The 12,049-nt window shown below is 48.6% G+C and overlaps 1 protein-coding gene across 2 annotated transcripts in view; it reads left to right on the forward strand.

Moving 5' to 3' along the window:
- Positions 1-12,049, forward strand: part of GJC2 (gap junction protein gamma 2) — a 133,268-nt gene that overhangs the window by 12,166 nt on the left and 109,053 nt on the right. For both annotated transcript variants that reach the window (XM_032803466.2, XM_032803482.2), the window contains one exon: positions 5,325-5,664. The gene's annotated coding sequence lies outside the window, so the exon portion shown is untranslated. The remainder of the gene's footprint in view (positions 1-5,324; positions 5,665-12,049) is intronic.

A 12,049-nucleotide genomic window follows, 5' to 3' on the forward strand; every position in this document is an offset into this window, starting at 1 on the left:
AGTGGAACTGTCTGTGTCATTAGGGTGATGGGCTGCTAGCTGGAGGCCTTTAATTTACAGGCTGGCGAAGGGCCATTGGCACCATGTGGGCAACGAAGACCCCAGGTTAAATTGATGAGCAGTCACATGGAGACATTTGGGGGGGCAAGGAAGGGGTCCAGGGTTAACTCAAACTTTTAAATGTAGATTCATAGGGTAGAAATAGTGAGGGAGGCTTAACCCCAATAACAGTCTGTACCTAAGCACTGTCTCTCCTTGCTCTGGATGCTGTACCCTCAGAATGCGACAGTGTAGCAGACAGTCGAACTGAAGACGAGACATGGCTGTTTAGTGTAAAAAATAGAAAGTTAAGGGGCGACTCGATTACAGTCTATAAGTATATACGTGGGGAACAAATATTTAGTACCGGGCTCTTTCATCTAGCAGAGAAAGGTCTAATGTGAGCCAATGGCTGGAAGAGGAAGCTAAACATGTTCACACCGGAAATAAGCTGTAAATTTTTAACAGTGAGGGTAATTAACCAGAGGAACAATTTACCAAGTGTCATGGTGGATTCTGCATAGCTGGTCATTTTAAAATCAAGATTGGATGTTTTTCTAAAAGAGCTGCTTTGGCAATTACTTTGGGGGAAGTTCTCTGGCCTGTGCTAGACAGGAGGTCAGACTAGATCGGTGGTTTTCAAACTGGGGTACATGGATCCCTAGTGGTATGCAAGCTCTTGTCACGAGGGTACACGAGAAAAATCCTGTAATGGTGGACAATGCACTTTATTTAGTAAGACTTGGTAATCTAATCATAGGTATATTATGACCCTATCTCATACAGGGGATACGAGGCGGCCTACATTATTTGCAAAGGTGTAGGCAGCCTAAAAAGTTTGAAAACCACTAGACTAGATGATCACAATGGACCCTTCTGGCCTTGGAATCTATGCATCTAGGACAAATGGGCTGAATAAATGGAGGGAGGGTGACCTGACAGAGTCCTCTTAACTACAGGAGTGATATACGGGTCATTTAAATCTGTTGCACCTTTGGGTGGTGTAAGGAGGAGTATTTAAAATGTCCTTGATCTGAGCATGACAGGCTGCAGTGCCATGGAAATGGCTGATCCTCCTGCCCCTTTCTGTGAGATCCAGGGAGAATAATGAATGGAGGATACCCTCAGCCTGTGGCCCTTGGGGCTTAATGGGGGTTGATAAACCCATTGTACAAATTAGGTAACTGAGACTGAGGATCCGATTCTCCCTTGTACTCTGTCTCTTTGCTCTGTCATTGTAATGAGGCCATAAAGGCAGGGAAGAGGCTCCCCGATAATACCTATTGCTCCATCTGTTGGTGTAGGGCTCCTGGAACAGATCTACACTAGTCTGGCCTCTCTCCCAGTTCCCCTAGTGAAGGGACTGAGCTGGGGAAGAGAAGGGACATGTGGAAGCAAAATCTTTTCCAGACAATCCCTAGAAAGCCATTGCAGCTGGAGCATAAGCTAGAGCAGCCCCAAGGCTGCCTTTTGGGTAGGTCCATGGCTGTCCTGAGAGTGATATCTGTGCCAAATGCAGGCACAGAGCAACAGAGAATCAGGTCCAGAGAGATTAGGTCTCAGCCAAGGCCAATGAGGGGGTCATTTGACCCTGCTTTCTTGTTCCCCCATCTGTATAATGGGAAGAATTGAATAGCGCTACTTGAAACTTTTCTGACAAAAAATGGATTTTCAACCTAAACCAGAATTGCCTTGGAATGTTTTTCACTTTAGTTTATTTTTGAAAAAAATGGGAAAAATTTGACCGATGTATTTTATTGAAAAACAAACCGTATTCATTTTTTTTTTTTTTTTTTTTTTTTTTACCAAAAATAGTTTTCAAAAAACAAAAAATGTTTAGGTTTCAGTTTCTGTTAAAAACTGGAAAACGTATCCTGGGGAAATCTGGTAAAACAATTCTTAAAATAATTTCCCTGAACTATAACAAACTTTTTTTTTTTTTCCAACCAGCTCTACTGATAATCCCCACCTCTGTAAAGCACTTAGGGCCCTACAGATGAAAAGCACTTGAGACAGGAGCTCTTATTGTGTCTGGACAGCACCTGGCACCAAGGGGCTCTGATCTGAGCTGGGCCCCCGAGGTGCTAGTGTTGTACCAATAGGAAATGTTGTTACTTTTTGTGAGTTAGTTTCACACAGCGTGGTAGCGCTTTCCAGACAGCGAAGCAGGGACAGCCCCACAATGAGGAGCTCGTGGTATAAGGCAAAGGGTACGGGAAGGAGAAGCAAGATGGTTATTTTAAAAGTTAGGTTCGCTGGAGGCAGCACAGGACAAATGGGCCTGGAAGAGGGTGTGGTGTGTGGGCAGGGTACAGGCTCTGTGCCTGAGCGCGGTGAGCTTGTACCATGCACAGGAGACTGCAGAGGCAGTTGTGGGAGAAGATGACAAGCGAGCTGACAAAGATGAGAATGCGGGTGGTGCAGAGGGGGTGGAGCATTAGGGGATATGGCTCTGAGGCAGTGTGGGCTTGTGGTTAAAGGATAAGGGATGGACAGACCTGTAAGGGTGGGGTGACCAGAAGCTTAAATTTGCTGGGCTAACAGATGGGGCGCCAGTGGAAGGACTGGAAGTGGGGAAGGAGCTGGGGAGATGATCTTAGTGGCTGTATTTGGTATGGGTTGAAGGGAGCAACGTCTGTGTGTGTGCGCTGGGAGGCCAGAAAGGAGGCTGTTGTGGTGGTTGAGGGGGGGCTCTCGTGTGGGCCTGTTTGAGAGGTGTGGCTGTGAGTCTGGAAAGGAACAGAACTGGTCTAAGAACTCTGGACAGGGCAGGAGTTACCCTGTATTCAGAGCACTGGACTGTGCCTCCCACCAGGATGTTTCCCAGCTTGGCCAGGATGCCGACTGGTGTCCCTCTGCCAGGGTGAGGAGGCAGCTCTCTGTAACCACAAGGGCTGCATCCCTGCAGTGCTTTTCAAAGGCTGCCTGGGCATGGGAATGTGGTAGAGTTTGATGGCGAACGCAGGAGCCAGCTTAGATCACTCCTCTCTCACAGACTTAGCTTTGACCTTATGCACAGTGAGACGAACGATTTCCTCCTCCCACCTCACCGGCCCATAACAAATGATCCGTAACCCTTCTGCCAGGCAGAGCCAGCAGCAACCAGGGCCGGGTTCAATATCTAGGGGCTCCTTTCCATCGATCCAACACAGAACCGGCTTGAGCCCCCACCCAGTAACCTGGGAAATTTACACATCACCCCTGGGTGCCTCTGAGAGGAATACTGCCCCACTCGCCAGCACAGAGTCTGAGTGTAGAAAGAAACTTTTAATAAAAGGAGGAAAGTAACTTGGCATTAATTTGGGAAAACACGATTCATAAACATAAACCATGAGTAAAAGACTCACCCCAAGTAGATTGGACTGTGCTCTTTTCCCCTCAGGTTCTTAAGTTCAGCCACCCAAAAGTCCCCTTCACATGCCCACCCCTTCTCTGCTCCCCACTCACACTTGCTGTCCTTGGTCAGTGCAGACCCTGGTTGAAATGGGCCACCCTCATTACCACCACAAAAGTGATTTTTCCTCCCTTGGTATTCTACTGTTAATTGAATTGTCTCGTTAGCAATGACTCCCCCCTACTTGGTAAGGCAACTCCCATCTTTTCATGTACTGTATATATATACCTGCTACTGTATTTTCCACGCCATGCATCTGAGGAAGTGGCTTTGAGCTCATGGCTATCCCTCTGAAAAGGTGGGGGGTAAAGGTGTGTGTGTGGGGGTCTGCTGGCCATTCCTCACCAGCTGCCTGCTTGCAGCTCCCACTGGGCAGTCTCTGGGTATAGCTACACTCGAAACTTCAAAGCGCTGCCACGGGAGCGCTTTGAAGTGTGAGTATAGTCGCAGCGCAAGCGCTGGGAGAGAGCTCTCCCAGTGCTGCAGGTACTCCACCTCCCCGTGGGGATTAGCTTACAGTGCTGGGAGCCACGCTTCCAGTGCTGGGGCACTGTTTACACTGAGGCTTTGCAGCGCTGTATCTTGCAGCGCTCAGGAGGGTGTTTTTTTCACACCCCTGAGCGAGAAAGTTGCAGCGCTGTAAAGCGCCAGTGGAGCCATGGCCTCTTAGTGATTTTAGCTCTGTGCAGGCTGGGCAGAAGCACAATCTTGCCACAAGTAATTTCAGTTCTGTGATTTCCACTCTGGGCAGAAACAGAGTCTTACCACAGCTGGTTTTGGCTCTGACTGGACATGTAACATAATAAAGAGGTTCCTAATGAGCCTATTTAGCTCTGTTCTTTGAACAGTTTGGGGGAACAGGTTAAAGTAGACTATTTCCTGGCTGGTATTCCTGCCTCCAACCATTATGTTTTCAAAGGGCTCAGACATTCGAGCTTTTGTTCTACCAAGGTTCTTTACACTGAAAGTGACTCCCTCCTTTGGACAGTCCTTCTTTTCTGTATTCCCACAGTAATTACAAACATTGGTAACCATAATTTCACTACCCTCCTAATTTGTGACCCAACACCAGCCAAGTTGATTACAACGAGCAAAACACCGCTCCATCAGTTGAATATCTAGCAAATCTAAGTAAAACAGGAGCAAACTGTATTTATATAAACCCACCCAGGGTCTCTTCCCCCTCCCAGCTAGCTGTCAGGGAAGCATTCATTCAAACACTGCTTACAGATCTATTCATGCCCACTCTGCCTGCCAAACCAGAGCCGGGGGTACATTCTGCATATGTCTGGCTGCTTCGGCCTTTACCTCCAGCAGTAAAATACGGGAAGCAGCAAAGCATCGCATAAGCACAGAGTTAGACAAGAGGAGCATTTTGGCAGGTCCTGTAGCGCTAGGGTGACCAGACGTCCCGATTTTATAGTGACAGTCCCAATTTTGGGGTCTTTTTCTTCTGTAGGCTCCTATTACCCCCCACCTCTGTCCTGATTTTTTTCACATTTGCTATCTGGTCACCCTACATAGTTCAGAGAGATGGGTCCAGATCTGGAGCTCAGGCCTTGTCCACCTTGCGGGGTTTCAGCTGCTAATGTGGCTGCTCTGATGTAGGCAGGCAAAGCCAATATAAGCCAGTGCATCTCATCCTGATTTCAAGAAGGTGCAAATCACAGCATCCAATGTAGTCTATCTATTCTGTAGCTTGCATTGGTGCAGCCACACCTGTGGGCTGTCACTGGGGCCAATCTTCAGTGTGGACCAAGCCTCACTTAAACTGGTGTGAAACTGGAGTGACTCTGTTTGGAGTAAGCCCATTGTAAGGGAGAAAAGAATCTGGCCCCTAGTGTTTTGCAGTGGTCCAGCAGACCCATGTCCAATGTCTTTACCCCTCCAGGTTGCACCTCCTGGTGTGATGTGCGATGATTATCCAAGGCTGCAGGGCAGGGAGAGCTGAGTTCTGCTGTGAGTGTGACATCCTCTCTGCCAACTGGATCACCGCTGCGGTTTCTGACGGTGATGAGTAAAACAAGGGTTAAAGCGGGTTCGCCCAGATTGAAATGGTCCCTGTGAACAGAGCAACTGTGTAACGGCAGCTAGTACTTATCTGTGTAAAACCAGCTGCAAACCCGCTGTGAGCTGCCACCACCTTGACAGATGCGCTGTGCTGCCTTCAAGATCCTGCACAGATGTTCCTCGTCCACCCGACAGGAAGCTTCGTCGAGCCAAGATTAGCTGTAAGTACGGGTGTCTGCCTATCTTGTAATGTGCATGCTCTGCAGCACTGTGTGTACGGACAAAAATAACCTCAAGTTAACATTAAGGCTGGAATGTCAACAGTCAGTAAGTGCCCATCTTCCTTCCTCACTCACCCGCTCCTCTCCCCCGACAGCGGCCCCCAGACATATTGCTGGTGCTTCTAGGCTCCCCTTGTCAGCGTTCAGCCCTTAAATGGGCAGCTTCCTCTGAGTTTGAAGAGATGAAACTGATAAACAGATACCTAAGACGAGAGCCTGATCCAAAGCCCCCGAAGCTGATGGATGGGCTCTCGTGGCCTGCAGAGGGCTTTAGCTCTGGCCCCTTGTCGGCTCGTTTCTTGGAGGAGATGGGTCTTTGGGAGAGATTTGAATGAGTGCAGGGCAGCGACCTTGCGGGCCAGCTTGAGAAGGGAGTTTCATGGGTCGGGGAGAGGTGGACTGACAGCGCACTGGAGTGGGCATTGCTGGCAGAACAGATGGGGATGCAGCCCCATGCAGTAAGCCCAGCAGGGCGTAGCGAGGGGCAGAACTATGTAGGGCATTGAAGGCGACTGCATGGGGCTGGAATTTGGTGCCGTGGAGCCGGGTGAGCCAATAGAAGGATTTGAAAAGGAAGTGACACAGTTGGAGCCAAGCGCTGGGAAGCTGATCTGAGTGGCTGCATTTTGTATGGACTGGATGAGGCAAGGGAACAGGTAAGTTACAGTAGAGGGTGGCCTCCCTCACATACTTTTACACTCTCCGGTGAGCTGCCTTCCCTGCTGCTCCCCTCTCCGCGAGTTATGCTGAGTTGGGCTGGCTTACTGGGACGAATGTAGAGATGAATGGGTTGGCAGGCGGGGGGTGATGTCTAAGTTGCTGTGAGGTGTGTACCAAGGTCCTAGTGCTGAGGCCAGTTACACCACTGGCTTCTATGGCGTTGCCACTGTGAGACCAAAATCGTGCTTGGCAGGGTCTGGGGGGTGAATTCTGCCAACGTAGGCTCCCCTCTGTATTTGGCCCATCCTCTTCTGACACACACACACAGCAGATCTGAACTCTCATCCAGCTGGGAGAGAGTAACTATTTCTCCCCAGAGTCATGCTGCTTTGACTACCACACATTGGAAAAGGAGCCTTCCCCAGTCGAAGAAGAGCTGGGCACGGGGTAACTCTTGGTGTGACAATGAGGAGGGAGCAGTACATTTTTGGTTGGCCTCTGACCTCCCACTCTGAGGCATTGAATCCTGCTCCAGTCCCACAGAGCAGCACCCAGCAACTCCTCCTTCCCCCAGCCACTTCCGTACCATGGGACCCTTTAAAATGGGCAGCTCTAACTTTTTATTTCTTTTAGGATTGTGTGTTCTCTTGCTAATAGCAAGCAGGCACTCCGGGTGAGCGCAGTCCTTGGAAATAATTGGCCTTCTTGCTCTCTGAAAGTCCCGTGCCCTTTGGCCTCATGTCCCTTAACAGCACTCAAGGCGTGCAACAGATCCCCTGAAATCCATTGCCTGGGAGTGTCTTATTGCCTAATTTTGGCCCCTCTGATGGCTTCCTGTTAGAGCTGGCATTCCATACAAAATCACTTTCTTGGCATTAAAAGCTCTTGGCTTCCGATTTGACCCATGTACAAAATAAGCCACAATTAAAATATTTCACGTGGTTGCATACATTTTGCCTACAGCAAAAATCTGCCCTTCTGTTGCAAACCCATGTGCATTTCCACCAAATGCTTGCTTCGCTCCTTTCAATCTGACTTTTTTTCACTCTTGATCATAATCTCTTTTAAACTTTTTTTGTCTACTTTTGATCATTATTTATTTGGCACTATAAGCATTTAGGGTTTTACTGTGGACCATATGGTGACTTTATCATCCACTGATTGATTTTAAACAAGACAGGAAAAAGGACCAGGATTTTTTTGGGTATAATTGACTAAAAATAGTCAGATGATGACTTAGTAAGTTTCTCTCTTCAGACATGAAAAGCACATAGGCGAGAACCAGTGTGCCCTAATCATGATGCACAGAACCAGTGGCTCTGGAACACTTTTTATAGTGGGGGTGCTGCACCCCTCCATTGCCCCTGTCTGAGCCTCCTGCCACCCCCTAGAGCTGGGGCCAAGAGCAGGGCCGTGACTTCAGGAGGGGAGGATGCACACAGGGAAAGGGGCCCAGGCTGAGGCCACAGCTGGGGGCGGGCACAGAGCCCCTGCCGTGAGACCGACAGTCAGGACCTCGGGCGTGGGGCCAGGAACAGAGCCCCAAGTAAAACCTGGGGGTACTGCAGCACCCCTTGCACCTGTGCACAAAACTTAAGCATACTTATTGGTCAAGACTGTAGCTACAGTTGGGTGTATACTACTGAAAAACTGCTCAACAAATTGTTCATTTGAATGCTTATGTAAATTGATTTAGCAGCGTCCATACTCCATTCATATTTGCTTTCCATGACCGTTGTAGTGAATGGGTTCACTGGCAGGAATGTTTGCAGAAACAGATTTTCAAGTTAATAGTGCAGGAACACAGAGAGCCAATTTCAGATTGGTGAACATAAATATTTACACCAGCAACTTGATCCGAAGAGTTACTTTATGCACCATCCACTCAGCAAACAGCAAGATGTCATGTGTCCCGTGTCAAGTTTAAACAGCTTGAATTCTGAATTCCTGCCAGAAGCTGTCTGCAATCAAACTATAGACTAAGAATTGCTCAGAGAGGGCCACATTTTCAAAAGCACCTAAGTGACTAAGGCCAAGTGTACATTAGAAACTTTTGCTGATACAGCAGTATCATTTAGAGGTGTGATGTGTGTGTGCGACATTTTTATAGACTGAAAAAAGCCCTAGTCTAGAGACAGTGTTACACCCATAAAAATGTTTTTGCTGGTGTGGGTTATTTTGCTCAGGGAACCAACATAAGCTATACCGACAAAAGAACCATTTACCAGTACACACTGCATCTGCACTAGGAGGGTGCGCTGCTATGGCTTTAACCAGTATAGCCAACAACCTTTACTCGTGCACTCCTGGCCTTGGAAGTCTAAGGGTATGTTTACACTACTTGCCAGATTGGCGGGCAGCAATTGATCCAGTGGGGATCAATTTATCCCGTCTAGTCTAGACGCGATAACTTAACCTCTGAGCCCTCTTCCGTGGACTCCTGTGCTCCAGCTCGGCAAGAGGCGCAAGCAGAGTCGATGGGGGAGTGGCAGCAGTTGAGTCATGGCAGTGAAGACACCATGGTATGTCGATCGAAGTATGTCAACTTCGGGTAGCTGAAGTTGTGTAACTTGGATCGATTTCCACCCCCCCATACACACAGTTTAGACCAGGGCTAAATCCCATTGACTTTCAGTGGGACTTTAGGTTCCTAAAGGTGTCACAGATCTGGCCAGACTTCCCAATTTGGCAGCTCACCAGACTATTGGAAGGGGGGAGGGGTAGCTCAGTGGTTTGAGCATTGACCTGCTAAACCCAGGGTTGTGAGTTCAGCCCTTGAGGGGGCCACCTAGGGATCTGGGGCAAAAATCAGTACTTGGTCCTGCTACTGAAGGCAGAGGGCTGAACTCAATGACCTTTCAAAGTCCCTTCCAGTTCTAGGAGATTGTTATATCTCCAATTTTCTTTTTTTTTTCTTTTCTTTTTTTTTTTTGGAGTCTGAACACAGCCCAGGTACTGTCCCAGTCATAAGGTCCATAGACACACTGTCTGGGTGCAGACCCTCTGTCTAGCACCTCCTCACTCCCAGCAGCTGCATCCATGCAATCCCTGCCCTGCCCCTAGAGCCAGTGCTGGGTCCTCAGGCTGCTTCTGTAGTTTAAATGCATTCTTTCCCACCAAAGGTGAGAGTCTTCTGGGATGCAGTTCAGCTCTCTCAGGGGGCATATGGCACATACAGATACTTTGCACTGGCATCTAATACATTATTGCTCTATACTTATTTGCATAAGAAATGCACAGATTATTACAAAAATAATACCTCCCCCCCATGCATTTCGCCTCTCCAGCTGACCCTTCCCTGGGGGGACCGTCTGTGTTCAGGGAGGCAGGGCGTTACGCACCTCCTGGCTCCTGCAGCTGCCTCCCTCATCTTTAAGGAGTAAAAATGGCTGAGGAGCTGCCATCCAAAGCCGCTCTGGTCCCCTTTAATCTTCTGGCCTCCTCTGTCAGGTGACTCCCAGGTTGGCCTCAACAGCTGACCAGAATTCTGGCAGCTCACCTCATTGCTAGGTGACCTCTTCCCTGATAAATCAATTCTCCAAGGTAAGTAGGGTTGCCACCCATCAGGGTTTTGGCTTCTGTGTGCAGGTGCCATTTAGGGTTGCCAGGTGCCTGGTTTTCAACTGGAAAGTCTGGTTGAACAGGGAATGTGGCAGTGTCCACTTGATACTGACCAGATACCAAAAGTCTGGTTTCTGCTGGGTGCCGAGTCATTAACTTGCACCAGCCCCTGCTCAGCCAGGGCTGCCTCCTACCTGCAGGCAGGCTCCTTGTCAGGCTTCAGTAGGTCCCAGCCCAGCCGTGGGGCAGAGGGAGCCCAGATGAGGGGGTGAGGGCCTTGGAGATGATCCAGTGAGTCACTGGGGGGGGGGGCAGGGGAAGAGGAGGCTGCATTTCATTGGTAGGGGAAGCGCAGTTTGTAACGCATGTTGGAATCTTTGGGATGGAAGTCGCTCTGTAAACATCCAGTATTGTTGTCCGTTGGAAAACGGCATGTCTGTTTCTTTATGGCACGTGTTTAATTTGGGGCTTTTTTGGACGAGTTGGAAGAAGGAAATCCCTTTTCCGGGAAAACTTCACTTAAAATAATAATTGTCTTGAACTGGGACGAAATGTCAAGGGTGAGATTTTTTATGGGATTTTTTGGAGAGAAATTCCATTTCAGAAGAACCGAATGGAATTTGTTATCCTTTTCTGCTGGAAGGCTCTTGTCGAGGTCAGTTGTGAAACTGACCAGAGCCTTCCCTGGCCAGAGTGCCTGGCTACTCAGCCTCTCTTCCACTCCCCTGCAGCTCCAGGAGCCAAAGAGGTGGGTGCTTTGTCTCCCCATTTTCCCCCTTCCCCTCCCGCTAAGCTCTAGAGATGGAGAGGCAGAGACTCTGGCTCCCCGAGCTGCGGAGGAGTGAGCACGGCTGAGAGCTCCAGCTCCCTGCCTTTATAGCTCCTGGAGCTAGGTGGAAGGCTCAGCTGCAGAGTGTCCCTGTGATCAACCTAGGCCAGGAAAGTTTTTGTCAATTTCCCTTACAGGAGGTGAACCTTCCTGGCGGACAGCCGGGAACATCATTTCAGTTTTCCTGCTGAAAATTTTCCAGCAAAACTAAAGTTTTTCCCCTGGAAAATTTTTGCTTTGTGAGAAGAGCCTTTTTCATCAGAAAATCATTTGAATGAAAAACATTTTGACTAACACTACGGGCCACAAGATCATGATGGTTTCTGCTTGTGTGACCACCCTCCTGATGTGTGTGTGTGATAAAAAGTTTCTTCTGTGCCCAATCTGCAGAGAGTAAGGGACTGCTGCTGAGCCAGTTGAGTGCCTGGGTCTCTAACTCAAGCTGTAGCAACCTGTGCTTTTTAGCTGTAGGGGTCCCCAGGTAAATTGCCAGAGTGTCAGTCAAGGTGGTGACGGTTGCACTTTTTCCCAGTGGAGGAGTCTGCGTGGGTTTGGTTGTTACCAGGCAGGGGCTATACGCATAGCTGTGTGGACTCACTTGTGCCATTAAATGCTATTAGGGCTAAAAGAAGAGCACTGTTTCATTAAAAATATCAAGCTTTCCGCCTCTGGGTTTCATTCCTCATCAGAATGAAAACTTCTAAAACTTCTCATGGAAAAACCAGAGAGACCTACCCCAGAATAGCCAATCAGTTAGGGCACTCACCTGGAATGTGGGAGATCTGGATTCAAGTGCCTGGCCAAGTCAGGGAGAGGGCAGATTAAAGCCTGGGTCTCCCAAATCCAAGCAGAGTGGTTTAACTACTGGGCTATTTGGTATCCTAAGGCAGGTTTTGCTCTTGTTTTGACCAGAAATTCTATCGTCGACCTGAGATACCTTCCAGTCGGAAGCGAGACATTCTCACAAACATGTTCGGTTTCAGTTAAATCTGCATTTTCGGATAAAAAAAAAAGCTTAGTTGAAAAATTCCCGATCAGCTCTACTACCAGTCTAGCAACAATCAATGGAAAGTGACTGTGTTGCCCCAACTCAATTGCTGTTGTCTTTAAAATCTTTTTACAGTGACACTAGTGAAGGGTGCTGGATTGACAACCCAGGACACGAAAGCCTCCCGTCTGCTAGCAGGACAGGGACCCAGGTGGATGGGGAATTTCCTAGCCCTATTAAGCTAGCCCTATAGGCTGAGAGGGTAGGTTAGCCTCTATTTAATCCTT

The sequence above is a fragment of the Chelonoidis abingdonii genome, chromosome 2 (genome assembly GCF_003597395.2).
Source record: "Chelonoidis abingdonii isolate Lonesome George chromosome 2, CheloAbing_2.0, whole genome shotgun sequence".
NCBI lineage: Eukaryota > Metazoa > Chordata > Testudines > Testudinidae > Chelonoidis > Chelonoidis abingdonii.